General features: G+C 38.4%; 1 protein-coding gene across 1 annotated transcript in view; it reads right to left on the bottom strand.

Annotated features, from left to right (window-relative positions):
• Positions 1-16,255, bottom strand: part of mcm9 (minichromosome maintenance 9 homologous recombination repair factor) — a 53,576-nt gene that overhangs the window by 19,598 nt on the left and 17,723 nt on the right. The window contains exon 17 of the mRNA XM_068649132.1: positions 12,744-12,831. The gene's annotated coding sequence lies outside the window, so the exon portion shown is untranslated. The remainder of the gene's footprint in view (positions 1-12,743; positions 12,832-16,255) is intronic.

The following is a 16,255-nucleotide window of genomic DNA, read 5'->3' as shown; positions in this document are numbered from 1 at the left end:
CAGTATACCAAATTTTGCCATTTACTGCAAAGCAACTGTTACTGATTGAAGTGTACATAAAAAGTGGAAATCATCCACATTAGTCTTTTCACTGAGGCAGTTTACTCTTTTGTTCACCGCATTCAGGCCTCCAGCAGTGTGGGGCTGAGGTCTTTGAGTACAAACTTATGTTTCCTCTCTCTTACATGATTACATCCACATTCCCACACACATTTAAGCCGACCTCTGGCTTTCCTGCAGAGACATTGTGCTGACAAATCATTTACAACTTTATTCTTGTATAAAGTATTTTGCCGTTATTGGGTTGCATTCATGTTGTGAAGCTGTTTCATCGGTTCGTTAAATATGTACAGTCAATCTTGTATCTCTTGACACCAGGGTTTTTTGTCGAGGGCCGCATCATAGTCATGGTTTCCTTCGAAGGGCCATTGAAATTGCCAACCCAAATAAATGTCTCAATGTCTCAAATTATATATAGTGTACGGTACTCAACAAAATAGTGAATGACTAGATGAATAACTAGTTTTCAAAACAGAGACTCAGAAAAACTAACATATTTTAAAAATATGAATGGTAATAAAAATTGCTAGCAATTGATCTAATTTTTAAAAGTGAAAACAATTAGTAATTTAAATATTGACATATGAATTTGATGCACAATTTGTCTTCGCGGGCCACATAAAATGAGGTGGCGGGCCGTATCTGGCCCCCGGGCCTTGACTTTGACACGTGCTTTACACTGTCAGTGACCTTTTGTTTCGATGTTTCCAATTAAATATTTCACCTGTAGAAGCATTTGCAAGAATATTTGGAAAATATGAATCAATAACATGAATCTCATTGTACAATAAATATATTGTCCTTGTAGTATTGGTTGAAACGGATTTACAATTGTGTTCTGTTTTTATGATGTTCACACTGTAATTAGTTCTGAGTGCCGTTAGTTCTTCAGTTTCTCTTCCGTTTCCAGTTTGTTCTTTTTATTCTGACATTATTATGATCCTTTTCCTGATACAAAACTATCAGCGTACAAACGTTGTCCTTTGTTTACGCAATACACAAAGCTCTACAGTTTCCTGCCTTTCGCAGTTTATTGTGTTCCAGTCCACCACCTGCCTCTAAATAAAAGCATCCCCCATGTTTAAAAAAATAAGAAGGGTCACTAGGAGTGTAGGGATGATTTCTTGGTCAATGCCAATTAAAATTCTCCATACGTATTTTGAAACATTGTTATTTTAATGTGTTGTCCGAATGAAAAATCTGAAAATTGTTTCGAACCAAACGAGGGTCTTCCTGTTCTCCTTGAAAGGAATTTAAGTGTTTTGCTAAACACCATTAGTTTCCCAGTTTGAACACAAAGAAACAAGACCAGCTGACCAGCAGACTTCAAGACTTGGTCTGAAGAAAACAAAACTAAACAAAATTGGCACACAGTCCAAAGCCTTGTGCTGGCAGGGTTTGAATAATGAGGAGCTATTCACCAACGCTGTGGATTGTACAGCCCAACTTTCCGCTGTTTTTTTTTTTTTCCACAACAGAGAAACTTTTCAAGAGGTATTTAACTTGTGATTCTGACCACTAGATTCTTCTTCCGTACTGATCAAGGCAAAAAGACTTCTTCCACAGTCCTCTCAAAGCGAGCAAAACAATAATATCCATCAGATCAAACAGTACCGACCAGCAAAATCAACATCTGAAGCTCATATATTTGATCAAAAATCAAAACTGCATTTGGTACGAGTCGTCTGTCTTGTCTCGACAAAAAGTTTCAAAACTATCTGTGCTAAATCCAGTTTGAATGGTTGCTTGCTCCAAGAGAAGCTTATCCATGTTTATATCTCCAGTAGACTTGATTATTGTAAAAGTCTTCAGACTGGACATTTGTAGAAGAGCCCTGACATAGCTGAACCTCCATTTTGACCACAACAAAGACTCTGGTCAATTAGAGGAGCCCTGAGTTTAAAACAAACATTTGGCTGTTATACTGGACGCAAATAGAATAAACCACCCACAGAACTTAGAATGAAAAGTTTGTACTTTTACAGAATCCAGAAGAATTCAAGGGAAGAGTGTTGGATAGGGCTTGAGGAGCGTCACTGGAAACACACCGTTAATGAGTGAAGGTATTTAGAAAGATATTGTCGTCAGAGTGCAAAGGGATATCATGACCATGTCACAGTGACACGTACACATGACCCAGGATAAACCCTCAAGTCATTCAACATTCTCGTAAGCAATCTTCCACAGGGAGATAAATACGTCATTCTGATAAATAAACATGTACACAAAACAGTGAAAGTGTGGCTCTTGACCAAATAGCACATTATTCTTTCTTACTCTCTCTGGAGCACAAAACAAGCAATTAGTCAGAGACTCAAAAAAGCTATTATAAAACAAACACTAGTCTTTTTTTTAATTTCATTAAGAGACACTGAAATAATTAATTTCCTATTAAAGACGACCCCCATCAACCTGATTCAATAAACATACTGTATTTCCGCACTATGAGGCGCACCTAAAAACCTCCAATTTTCTCAAAAGCCGACAGTGCGCCTTATAATCAGGTGCGCCTTATATATGGACCAACACTGAGCCACTACAGCAGACGTGTCCAAAGTCCGGCCCGCGGGCCAAATGTATATATCTTATATTATATGGACAAAGTTTAAAAATGGGCCATTCATTGAAGGTGCGCCTTAGAATCCGGTGCGCCTTATATATGGACAAAGTTTAAAAATGGGCCATTCACTGAAGGTGCGCCTTATAATCCGGTGCGCCTTATAGTGCGGAAAATACGGTACTTGTCATTGATTGGCTTTGACTTCCACTGTGGAAAAAGCTTTACAAAATCAATTAGGTAGACAAGGAGTGTTTGATCTCGCTAATATTCCTAGTGATCTGAAAAAATAAAAAAAATCCAAAAAAGGATGCAGGATGTGACATCTATTCCTCTTAATGCCAAATGAGTTAGACGCAATGCACACACAATGTCAACATAGGAAGTATTCCCAGAGATCCCTGACAGGAAATAGACATATGACCATTAACCCATACATGCTGTGTGTTTACACAGGCACTGACAGCTCTGTCCTCCTCCACAACAAATCGAGTGGAACTTTATAATTAAAGGCGAAAAGTGACATTAAAACGTGCTTGAAAATGATTAATGTTGCGCAAAACTCCAAAAGATTACTTTTGGATTATATAAGCCTTCGATTGTCACATGTGTTGTCACCAAGATTGGTGACAACATATTTTCAAAGATCCACCCATCCAATTATCATAATTTGAACTGTGGCTGTTAATTGCTAACAAAACATAAAAGGTGATGCAATGTTAATGTCATTTTTTTTGGAGGCTATGCTTTTGGTTGTCTTGATTCCAAGAATGATTTCATGTGACTACAAAAAACGCAAAAGTAATTGTTTAATCTTTGCTTTGGGGATTTTTTTTCTAAATGTTATTCATCACTTCCAAGAATATTAGCTAACAACAAAAGCCCGTGTGGTCATCGACAATTTTTCAGTCCAAACAGGTTATCTGCAGTGAGTAATAATTCAATGTGTCTTGACTGTTTCGATTTAAAATTGGATTTAAGCCTTTTAAACAAACAACCTGTCATGAGAAAACATCTTGGAAAATTTAAATTAAGTTAAGGTTTCACAGTAGAGTGTCAAACTAGGATCAGGGCTTCGAAGTACGGTTTCAAACTAGGGTTAAGGTTTAGAACTAGGGTTTAAAACTTGGATTGGGTTTTTGAAGTAGGGTTTCAAACAAGGGTCAGGGTCTCAAAGTAGGGTTTCAAATTAGGGTCAGGATTTCAAAGTACAGTTTCAAACTAGGGTTTCATTTTAGGGTTGGGGTTTCAAACTAGGGCTAGGGTCCTAAAGTAGGGTTTCAAATTAGGGTCAGGTTTTTGAAGTATAGTTGCAAACTAATGTTTCATTTTAGGGTGGGGGTTTCAAACTAGGGCAAGGGTCTTGAAGAAGGGTTTCAAGCAAGGTTTAAGGTTCCAAAGTAGGGTTTCAACCTTGTGTTAGGGTTTTGAAATGGGGTTTCAAACTAGGGTCAGGGTTTCGAAGTATGTTTTCAAAATGGGGTTAAGGTTTTAAACAAGAGTTCAAACTAGGGTTAGTGTGTCGAAGTAGGAAGTAGTAACTGGGGAACTTGGCAAACTGTTGACAGTTCAATTAAAATCTGACCGCATGCATTGAACTTTCAAAGAAAACAATGAATGATTGTTCGTGGCATTGAAATAAACGGATTGTTAAAAACATGACATTCATTTGACAAATAATTTCCTGGAATCTAACAACTGAGGGTGCACGCCTTGGGTGTGTTTAGAGTAGACCTTATGATGCTGGTGGAGACTCCTCAAGTGTTTTTTTAGGGCAGGTGACTATGGAGCATGAGAGTGGAGCAAAAAAAATAATTTATCAGTGTCAGATTATTGTTTCATGGGTTTGAAGTGAACAACTCCTATTATTGTTGCTACGGGAGGTTGAGGTGGATTGGGTCCGATTGAAGCCTGTTTTTTGAGATGATAGTGATCATACGGTGTTTCAGCTTCCTGGAAACCTGAGTGTAACGAGAGATAAGATATATTCTAGCATGAAGGAGACCACCAAGACAGATTATCTGTTTTAACTAGTTAATGACTGTTATATATGGTTGTGGTTGTTTGCTAAGAAAGAGGTGTGTGCGTTTGTTGCTATTTGTTAAATTGCCTGTATTACGCTTTGCCTTGCCTATGAGAAAAATAAATGCCGTCATGGGTAGCTAATCGGTGTAATTGCCATCTCAACTACCTTTACTTTGACTTTTACACACACAAATAAACATGCAATCAAATTGTGCCCTCTGTTGTTGCATGGTTGTGTGCAGACAGGCTTCATTAACTGAGAACAGAGAGTAGAACGACCACATGTTGTTTCCAAGCAGATATTTAGGATTTAAATATATATTAAATTTGCTACTGTAGGACGTCATCCAAACTACACACAATAGAAATACAGTGTGTGCATTTTGACAGAAGATGACGTCAAACGACATTCTTCATGTCAGAGAGGCAAATAACACTATGACAAAATGAAATAACTTTCACTTAACATAGGAGGTGATCTCTGACACCACTATTCAAACAATTACAATGTCCTGTCTCAATGGACAGCTTAATGCTCCACCACACCTTGACTCATGTCACCTTAATGACTCACATGATGATTAGCTTACTACATGACCTCAGTCATTCTTAAAGTATTAAAACCACCCAAATGGCATTAAACATCAGTCAGAGGCTCTAGAAAAGTTTTTGGATGTCTTCAAGTAAAGCCCAGTATCCCTCATACGGCGACCCCTCGCTACTTCGCGTTTCGTTTATCGCGGCTTCACTACATCGCAGATTTTTTTTCCAAATTAAAAGAACATTTAAAAGTCAAAATAAAACGTCTAAATTGAGGAAACGTGTCTAACCTTTAGGAGAATGTAGTATTGCTCCAAATGTTCGTTTACATACCTTTAGAAGTCTGATTTCTCGTGTTAGCACGATCGCGAATTAGCATCTTTACGCTAACTCGTTAGTCTGCCCAGTACTTCTTGTTGGTGACCATACTTCGCGGATTACGCTCATCGCGAAAAAAAAATTCCACCTTTCCTAATATAGTAATGCTCAGGTTTTTTTTTTTTTTTGTCAGTCAATCAAACTACTAAAAATGGTTTCCAATGTTGAACATAAAATGAAATGTCCTCAATAGCAATGCGAGACAGATACGTGCAATGTTGTTTAGTCGTGTAGAACAAACAGCCTGTATGGTTGACCAACATCAGAGGAATTCTGGCTTTCCTGGCTTCCCTCCAGACAGTAACAGAGAACTTCTCCTCTGACCTCCTGCGTGACATCCCAGAAGGACATCCTGAAGACGAACAATGGTAGAGAACAAAACTAGTCACCGGTTCCCAAGCCCCCACTCCCACTGGCATGAAGATATTCTGGTAACTCTAGACTGACCTCCTCTGATGGTGTTTTGCCAAAAAGTATATTCAGGTAGTTTCATTTTTGTGTGCCAAAAACATCAATACAAAAAACAACAACAACAAACATCTGTACCATTTTAGCACTGAGATCTCTGGATTTTTTCACTCATTGATTTTCTTTCAAGGAATGAATTACAGTGATCCCTCGCTACTTCGCGTTTCGTTTATCGCGGCTTCACTACATCGCGGATTATTTTTCAAATTAAAAAAAACTTTTAAAAGTCAAAATACAATTTATAAGGTGAGAAAACATGTGTCTAACCTTTGGGACAATGTAACATTGCTCCAAATGTTCGTTTACATTCCTTTAGAAGTCCGTTTTCCCGTGTTAGCGCGATCCCGAATTAGCATCTTTCCGCTAACTCGTTAGCCTGCCCAGTACTTCTTGTTGACCGTGCTTCGCGGATTTCACTTATCGCAGGTGCTTTTTCGAACCAATTATCCGCGATAAACGAGGGATTACTGTACTCTACTTTCCAATTCTTCCCAGAACATTAAAGTACTTGTTGAACTGTTCCCTATTTTGCAGTTCAACACCTGTTGCTGCTCTCTCCCTCACAGAGATCTGGATTTGATGTACTCTCCCTCCTATTTATTTGACTTAACACATCTGCTAAACAGCAATGTTCAAGAAAGATCACACATTGTTGGTGCAGCTCTTTATCTATACCTCCCAGCAGCTTTCAGAGGGGCCTCTAATATGACAATAATAACAGTAAGGTGACTCCCTTCACTTTGACTTAGGAAAAACAGCACAGTTAACGTTAAACTTGTGCCCCCATGCTGCTGCGCCCACTGAGACAGCAGGTGTTGAGATCCTCATTCAAAACTAAAAAGATGTGGGAACAGACTACCAATACAGAAAAGTAAAGGAAATGGTGATTCATTAGAAATACTACCAATATAACCAATTTATATGAGCTTTTTACATCATCTTACAGTACATAGATGTTAAACTCAAGACCCGGGGGCCAGATACGGCCTGCCACATCATTTTATGTGGCCCAAGACAAATTTTGCATCGACTTTATGTCATTACTAAAATTACAAATTGTCTTCACTTTTTAAAAATAGAGATATCACTAGCAATTTTTACCACCATTCATCTTTTTAAGCTATACAGTTTTCAATAGACTCTGATACCAAAACTAGTAATAGTTATAGAAGACGTTGACAGTCATAATGGCCCTCTATGAGGTAAACTATGGCTTCAATGCGACCCGCGACTAAAATGAGTTTGACACCCCTTAGTGCAAAAAGGTGTCAAACTCATTTTTTGTTGCGGGCCACATCGGAGTTATGGATTCCCACGTGGGGCCATTAATGACTTAAATAGAAATGAATGTGTGTGGGTATTATCCCATACATACAACAGAATTTTTCAATTAATTTTGAAATTGGGATTATAGCAAAAAAATGTTGCAATATCTCATTATTATTAGAAGGAAAGACAATTTATAATTTTGGTATTTTAACAAGAAACATTGAGTTGACACTTGTGATTTTAATTTTGCGGGCCACATAAAATGATGTGGCGGGCCGAATCTGGCCCCCGGGCCTTGAGTTTGACACCTGTACCTTAGTGGGCTTACAATATAGGAAATGATTTCTTAACTGCTTTAAAACAAAGTGGCTACACTCCCATCTTCCTTATGTGTCATCTGCATTGTGGTAAACAATACTGGGAAGCAAATATAGTACATGAGTCGAGAGGAGGCAGGAAGGATAGAAGTTAATTTGCTTCCTCACTCGTCATGGTCTTCATGCTCATATGGAGAGAGAGAGGCTGGCACTAACACACGAGCTTCCTCATGTTTTCTCATCCGTAGGGTTGAACGTACATGATGTCTACAAAAACACACAACCACACCACAAACGTGTGCTATTTAACGATTTCGCAAGTGGCAATTCCCACCAATATGACGCCTGCTAACGTTTCATTGGTTGTGTGTGTCACACTATGCGGTATTTGCGTTTGACTTCAATATTCCCTCACTATCTTCATTTGACTTAGTTCCAAGATTCCAGCCTCTCGCACAGTGACCATTGGGCCAACTGTTGCTAACAGACAAACCAATTTGAATAACTTTTTCCACAACATTGTCCTGTTTTCCATTTTGTGACATTGTTAACTTTGCGCTGTGATTTTCAGTCACTAATGTTTTAAGTTTAATGGGTTTGGCTTGAGAGGGAAAAATACTGAGCCAATACTTTATAGAACCTCATTTCATTGCAATTACAAGAGTTCATGAAGTAATGCTCACGAGTTCATGAGGTTCATGGAGATTCAGTTTGACCTAGAAAACTGATCAACATTTGTGTTCATTTTATGACATGGTTTGACGCAAATGCTCGGCGTGTAGTCATTCCCAAACTTAAAGAGTTGGACGGGGCTCCGTATAAAAATCTGAAAATCATCTAAATTCCACCACACTAACTGGAATCAGTAATTCCCAAATACTTTACGTGCAGAAACGTCATTGTTGTCTACTCGAATAAAATGATCACAACTTTTTATGGACCCAACTAACCAAACCACAGTTTAACCCCTTTTGAAATTTATATTTGATTACTCATGTTCTGGTATCAATGATTATTACTAGTTTGTATGACTATTGGTGACTAATTTTAATAACTGCCTGTCACCCCTTTTGGTGTTGCAGGAGTATTTTGACTGAGTGCAGAAGAATGTGCTGATCGACCAAGGCTACAGGGATTCATCATAATAACAGTCACATTCCTCTTGGCTACTGACCAGTAAGGAATGGAATGCAATTAGCACCTATTAGAGAGAGCTGCCTAGAGGAGGCCTGTCAGGCTCACTGGCATGACCCTAACTCAATGCTCAGAACTTACCAGGACACTCAAACATACCCACAACTTTGCTACATCATTGGGTTACTCCTCCAATGTAGTAATTGTCAGTTAATGACTCAGCTTTATTGGTTCTAGCCATGTTTGACTAATTTCATAAATGGTTATGTATCGGGACATATTAGCAGAATTGTTGATGCAATCCTGTCTCTATAATTCTATTTTAACCTTGACAGGACCTTGACCTTGAGATGGGCACGTCAATGATCAAATGGGGCCAAAATTTTACTGTTGACGGTTCTTGTGTACTTTTGTTGAGATTGGATTGGATTGGAGATGTGAACAGCTCACATCCCAGCATACATTGCGACATCCAGTGCTGAATTTTTATCTATATTCAGGTCGTTAAATTATCATTTAAAGGTATTTATGTTACCATAGTTTGTTGATTAAATTTGTCTTTCTTTCGTGGAGGTTAAACGTCAGGAATGCTATCAATTTACATTTGCCATCTAGTGGTGAACATTGTAATTACAACTGAAAACTGAAGTGATAGAAGCATTTTTGAGGGGATTGTCCGCTATATGCGACCCAGCATTTTTTTACATGATTGTTAAAATATGACTTGACTGAATAGTAAATGTTTTATGATGGCCATTAAGACCCAGGAATATTTATGTACTATTATTTTAGGTATTTTAAATGGCAATGGCTGTGTCATAGTCAGAACACCATTTAGTAAAGATGCTGCTGAAAAACATGCGCAGTTTGTGGAGGCACTGACTTCCCATCATCTGCCTTCCATTATGGAATCAGAATAAATGTAGTTGGTAATGGAATTTTCCCTAAATAATCATGTGCTTTTCAGTACAAACACACACACACACACAATATACACTGGCATATCTGAAGGCAGAATGACTAATAAATGTGACACAGTGCACAGAGTTGTTAAAGAAATTAGTTAATCTTCAGGCAGGGGTCACTCAGTCACCTGTAAAGACATTAAATGATGCTCAAAACAAAGAGGATAAGGATTAGTTAGTGTCAGGCTGGCAAGCAATGATGTTGTGTGTCTATGTATGTCTAGCTTGTTACTGTAACACAGAGAGTTTCAGATTAGGCTAGCTAATAGAATACAGGAACGGGAAACAAGTTTGACCTCCTTTTGGGAATTTCGAAAGGAGCTATTCCGGCAATCCCTTTGAGACGAACATTGTGATATTTAAATATATACCTCGTGTCATTTATCTTCTTAGACTTATCCGAGGTTAGGTCACATGGGGGAAGCGGCCTAAGCAATACTTCCCTCTACCTAGCTACTTGGTCAAGCTTTTTCAGGGGGATCACGACATTTAAAAAAAAAACAACAACAACGGAAGTTAGTTTTAATTATTTTGTTTGCGACTTGTTTACAAAACTGTGTTTTTATCTTATTTTAAAATAATATTAACCGTAATTTAACTTACTTCACATTTGAGTTGGAGTAAGTTTAGAGTCGTAGGCTTGATTAATTATTGTGTAAATTGAAAAAAAAAAATTGTGTGTGACAGTCGTAATAAAAAAATAACTTTTTATCAGACAGAAACCTGAAAAACTGGCTCAACCACTGGCTCACTTGAATGAGTGACTCGGAGTAACTCCATCCATTTTCTGAACCGCTTAGTCCCCACGGGGGTCGCGGGCGTGCTGGAGCCTATCCCAGCCGTCATCGGGCAGTAGGCGGGGGACACCCTGAACTGGTTGCCAGCCAATCGCAGGGCACACAGAGACAGACAACCAATCGCACTCACACTCACACCTAGGGACAATTTGGAGTGATCAATCGGCCTACCAAGCATGTTTTTGGAATGTGGGAGGAAACCGGAGTGCCCGGAGAAAACCCACGCGGGCCCGGGGAGAACATGCAAACTCCACACAGGGAGGGCCGGAGGTGGAATCGAACCCGCACCCTCCTAACTGTGAGGCGGACGTGCTACCCAGTGCTCCACCGAGCCGTCGGAGTGACTCAAGTAATAAAATGAACCTAGTTCATAGCAACACTACATGATTTTTTTATTTTACAATTTGCTCAGAAGGAGAGAAAAAAGATCCAGCCATTATGTCCGGCAAATGTAAAAGGAAGTTTGTGCTTTGGCTTTATTTAATTGGCAATGTAATGTTTACCATTAGCCTTGTGGACCTCCGTGACCAAACACCAAATAGCCCAGCTGATGTTATGCAACCATCGGCAACAAAAGCACCATGGAACTTTTATTTTGGATGTGCCTGGGAAAACGTGAAAAGAACACAGAGAAGCCTTGCGTCCATGCAGCCTCTTTAGGCCCCTTACTGACAGAGACCCAGCCAAAGTTGGAATGAAAAGCTCAAATTGCCTCATGTTTAGAACAGCAAAGAGCCTTCAAACCCTTTTAAATCTCACAATTTTTCTGTTCACTTTTATGAAAAGGTAACACTGTGGACTTATTTGATTTAGAATAAAAACAAAATATTCACTATAAGTTTATTTATTCTTTGGAGAAAAGCTTAATTGAGCAATAATTTGATATAAACGTGGTTAGCATTTATTGCTAGCAAGGCCTTCTCTGCTAGCCTTGAATCGAGCTAGTTGACAAACTGCAGGAAGACTAATAATGCTGAAAGAAATAGTTCCATAACATAAGGGAATGAAATTTTTAAAAAATCAACGAAAAACATCATTAGTGATCCTTCACAGTTATTATTATTTTATCATCGTGTGTCAGCTACTGTTTCCATTGCTGATTACACATCACTGACTTTCATATTGTGATTTATATATCCTCGTAGTATTTGGTCTTCAGTCCAAGCAATTTCTCCGTTCTCCTTTCCACCCGTGCTTAATTTGGCTTTAAATGTGGGCAGCAGGATGTTAAATGCCGCAGTAGACCATCAGTGACAGAAGTGTTTCAACATTCCTCTGACTCAATACCACAACTTGCAGTTAACTGACACGGAAAAGTATTTTGATTCATCCAAGAAAAACAAAAATAATATTGTGAAACCTTTAACCATAATTGCTTGTTTGTATTTCCTCTCCAAATGCCACTGCATAATTTAGTTTAGAATCACGCCAGAAAATCTGCTATAGTGCTAATAGCTACACTTTTTTTCGAAATTCGTTGCACAGCAGCAGTTTTCAATTATGTTAATAAAGTTAACGCTCACACTTTTGAATGCATCTAAAACTGAAATTTCAACAAAAGAAACTTGTTAAGACCCAGATCACTTTTACTTTTTGCGGCCTCTGGCCTTTCGTGACAGATAACAGTTGGCAACAATCACCACCCATGTGGTTTTAGAAAATTCCATTCAGCCACAGGATATAATCAATGGTGTCTAGACTTCGGATTCATTCTTTTTAAGCTGACGTCAGTGTCTTAAGAACGTGGCACATTAGCGACCAATGAACCTCCAAGGTTTCTGTTGGCGTAAACCTCCATTCATCCTTTCTCTCAGTATCAAATGCTTACAATACGTTTTATTATTATTGTCCGAACAAATATGTTTGCGTAGGATTGGACTGACTTTTCTTTTGCCAAACCCCAAATAAGGAATGTGCGAGGAAACCGGAGTACTTGGAGAAAACCCACACAGGGGGAACATGCAAACTCCACACAGGGATGGCCGGAAGTGGTACCGAACCAGTGCATCACCGTGCCGCCCCATAATTCATAATTTGAGAAATAACAGTTATCTAATAATATGCAAACGTGTCGAACTGCATGTCATGTCTAAACTTTCACTTGTCATGTCCAATGTGTTAATGGGTGTAGTCTTCACTTTGAGACAGGAAGCAAGTGATGTCCATATCCGCTTCACATCAATCCCCTCTGGGTATGGCTATACAGTAGGGAAAAATAAAAAAAGCACTGTACCGTATGTCCGTTTGAAAAAAACGTGTTTATGTGCGTTCATCTTCAGCTCTTCCTGTCAATTCCCATGGTGAGAAGTTGCTGTTGTCCCCTAGTGTGACAAGAGAGAGGGAGGGAGAGATGGATTTAAGATTTTTTTTTGTTGAACTTTCAGCTGCAGAAGAACTAAAATTATCAATGAATTTCCTGTCGCTATTCCGTGTGTGTTTGACTGTGCATTATTCTGGCAAACGTCAATGCGCTCATGACAGAGTGCTAGATTTAAGCCTTTGATTGACTGCAGCCGAAACCTGCACATATGGAGTGGTTAAAGCAAATGCTTGTGGTTAATAAACACTGTAGCAGGCAGTTAAATGGATCATAAACAAATGTCAAATGTTGCAAAGCCAGTAACTGAAGACAAACTGTGTTATTAACCCAAATATGTAGCGAAGTCCAAACATGTTATGGTCTGTCACTAACCTAAGATAATGTAGTGGTAAAGTCAAGCATGATAGAAAAACACTTCTCGGACACAATGTAAAGCAATAAAATCAAAAAGCGGTAGAATAAAGGCGCCATGAGGTGAGGGTGTGTTTTGAAAATACACGCGGAATGACAATTTGGTTGCATAAAGTCAGTGTAAATTTAAACCTGCTCGGACCGTGTGTAAATTGTGGCGCAGCTGATCCAACACGATTTTGGTAATGATGATCGACTTAACGGAGACTTAAATTGTTGTACAATGTAATGCAACATTTGAATTAATTATAATTATGATTCTTGAGACGTTGCCAAGTGGCCTCATTAGATCAAGATTATTTAGGTCTTTTGTTCTGTTTTGAATAATACACGATGTTGGTGAAAACAACTAAGCAAACACACAGCTCGGAATAAAAGTGATGAGAGACATGAGCATGTGGAAAGTCTGAGTCTTTCGAGTCTTCTCACGCAACTACTGCTGACTATCTGGACTTTCATTGCAAAGAATAATATGAATATTTTCCATGCTCCTTTGCTTTACAGGTATGTAGCATATGTTGGTTAGCCACGCAGGATGCAAAAATAATTCTAATTGACCAACTGAAACCAATGCTAGTCGCTTTGTGGTCATTTTGACCATCAAAAAGCGACCTGATAAATGATCTCACCGGAGTTTGATCTGAACATCTGCACATTTTTTTCCATCAACGTCATGCAAACATTTACATATTTGACGGTTTAAAACATAACAGAAAGATACCGAGTAGTTGTCATCAAAGAACTTTGCTTTACCACGCGAGTGTTTCGATGTTTGGTTTTCATGTTTTTTTAGTCAAGCCAAGATTCCAAACAACATTTTGACAATATCAGTGGAATAAGAAAACAGGTCTAACTTTGCGTTCTTAGCATTAAAATGCAACTGTACATCATGACAGGAAATATTTCTGTATTTGCTATGTTATATTACGCAACATGACCATATCTGTATTCACAACCATAAAGTTGCAGTAGGAAAAAGCTTCTATAGTTTGTTACTGAGATCCTTTGTGAACACTGACAAGCTGGGGACATTTATTGAATGTGATGTTAAGAAGAAAATAAAAGACACACACACACCAACACATGGACACACTCAATTTCTCACCAAGGAAAACAGTGCTTTGCTGTTTTAATGGCGCGGACCACTGAGCCCCTCTTTGCTCTCGGTTCTCGCATCAAAAGCTGGCAGCGGTTCAGATCTTCTTTTTTCGTGCCAACTGTTGCCACACACTCTCTCTCTCTCTCTCTCTCTCTCTCTCTCTCTCTCTCTCTTCAAGCGAGCTTCAATATTCAGGAGCCACTAATGGGTATCTTCTGGCAAAGCACTTGTCGCTTGACGCTTATTCAATGTACACTACGTATATATATATATATATATATATATATATATATATATATATATATATATATATATATATATATACCGTATTGGCCCGAATATAAGACGGTGTTTTTTGCATTGCAATAAGACTGAAAAAGTGGGGGTCGTCTTACATTTGGGGTGTAGACATTATACCCATTTACAACGCTAGATGGCCCCAGATATCTTTTAAGCGAATGCTGAACTTAACTCCCCAGGTCAAACCGAACCCCTGTCACGAAGAATAAAAATAGCGGTAGCACAAAGAAGAAAAATAAAAATAGCGGTAAGAAATAAAATAAAATAAGAAAATAGATAACAGAAAATGGAAAAACCAGAAGCATTCATTTACAAACGTGAATGCACTTTACATATTTAAATGTTCAGATAAGATGTGATAGACAGTTTTTGCATGATTTGAATGAGGCTTTTTCTTTCCAATATATTGTTATAATATTTTTGTTTCAGATGTACTGTAATTATTTTCTGTATAAAAATTAAATTTGGTGTTCAAAAAGTCTTTTTTCAAACTTGAGTCTTGAAAAACAGGGGGTCGTCTTATAATCAGGGTCGTCTTATATTCGGGCCAATACGGTATATATGAAGCTACAGTATAACTCAGTCTGGATGACCCTTTTCCATTACATAAGGGAACAAGTAAATATGTCGAAATGCCAATACAACAGTCAACCAAGCAACCCTTCTTATCCTTACAATGCTTAACGAAACACACTCAGAAAGTCTTTTTAAAGAAACCGTGTGACCTTGTCACATGAAAAACGGCCCAATTGCATTGGCGGCAGCTTGTTTCCAATTTCCACCCTAATTGGACCACTGCAGTATAAAATTAAAGAAGACATGGGAAGAATTAATCCACGGGTGTCAAACTCAAGGCTCAGGGGCCAGATACGGCCCGACACATCATTTCATGTGGCCCGCAAAGACAAATCATGGATCGACTTGATGTGTCAATACTAAAATATGTGCTAGCTGTAGCAAATGGATGAATTATATCATACCGAGTGGTATAATAAAATCTAAAACCTAAGTATCCAAAATGCTTCTCTCTTTGCAGGGCAAACAAAATGAAGTGAGGCAATCATCAGTCTTTATTACAAAGCCATTGATCAAGCTCTTGATGACTCGTCGATTTTAACGCACAAGCATCTGCTATCCAGAGGTACTCAGATTTTTTTTCTTTCACCAAATGTTTGAACACATTTGCATCTGGCCCGGATGGTGTGAATTGTCCTTCATCTTAATCTGTAGTCGTTTCAAACACAAAATCGGACAAGAGTTACTTTACTGAGCTTTCTTTCCAAAAACTGGAGGACTGCATCGTTAAACTGCTGGGTGTAATAAATTCAGAGATTAATTACAAAGCCGATTGGTCTGAGATTACCGGTTTCTGTTTTATTGGACAATTCACTGCAGTGCACACGCTCACATTGCCTGAAAATCAGAAACAGGTTTTTTTTTCTCTCTCTTTGGACTAAAAACAAGGCAAAAGAAGCATTAACAGACGTGGGCAAATGAGAGTTCTCCATCAGGACACATAACTAGTGATTTTATAGAAGGGCATTCAATTGAACTAAACTCAAACCTATTTTTTTTCAGCTCAAGAACCAAATAATAAATATTTCCTGAATATACT

Source organism: Syngnathus scovelli, chromosome 20 (genome assembly GCF_024217435.2).
Source record: "Syngnathus scovelli strain Florida chromosome 20, RoL_Ssco_1.2, whole genome shotgun sequence".
In the NCBI taxonomy this organism is placed as follows: domain Eukaryota; kingdom Metazoa; phylum Chordata; class Actinopteri; order Syngnathiformes; family Syngnathidae; genus Syngnathus; species Syngnathus scovelli.
The sequence above is the reverse complement of the archived record's forward strand: the minus strand, read 5'-3'. Positions and strand labels throughout refer to the sequence as shown.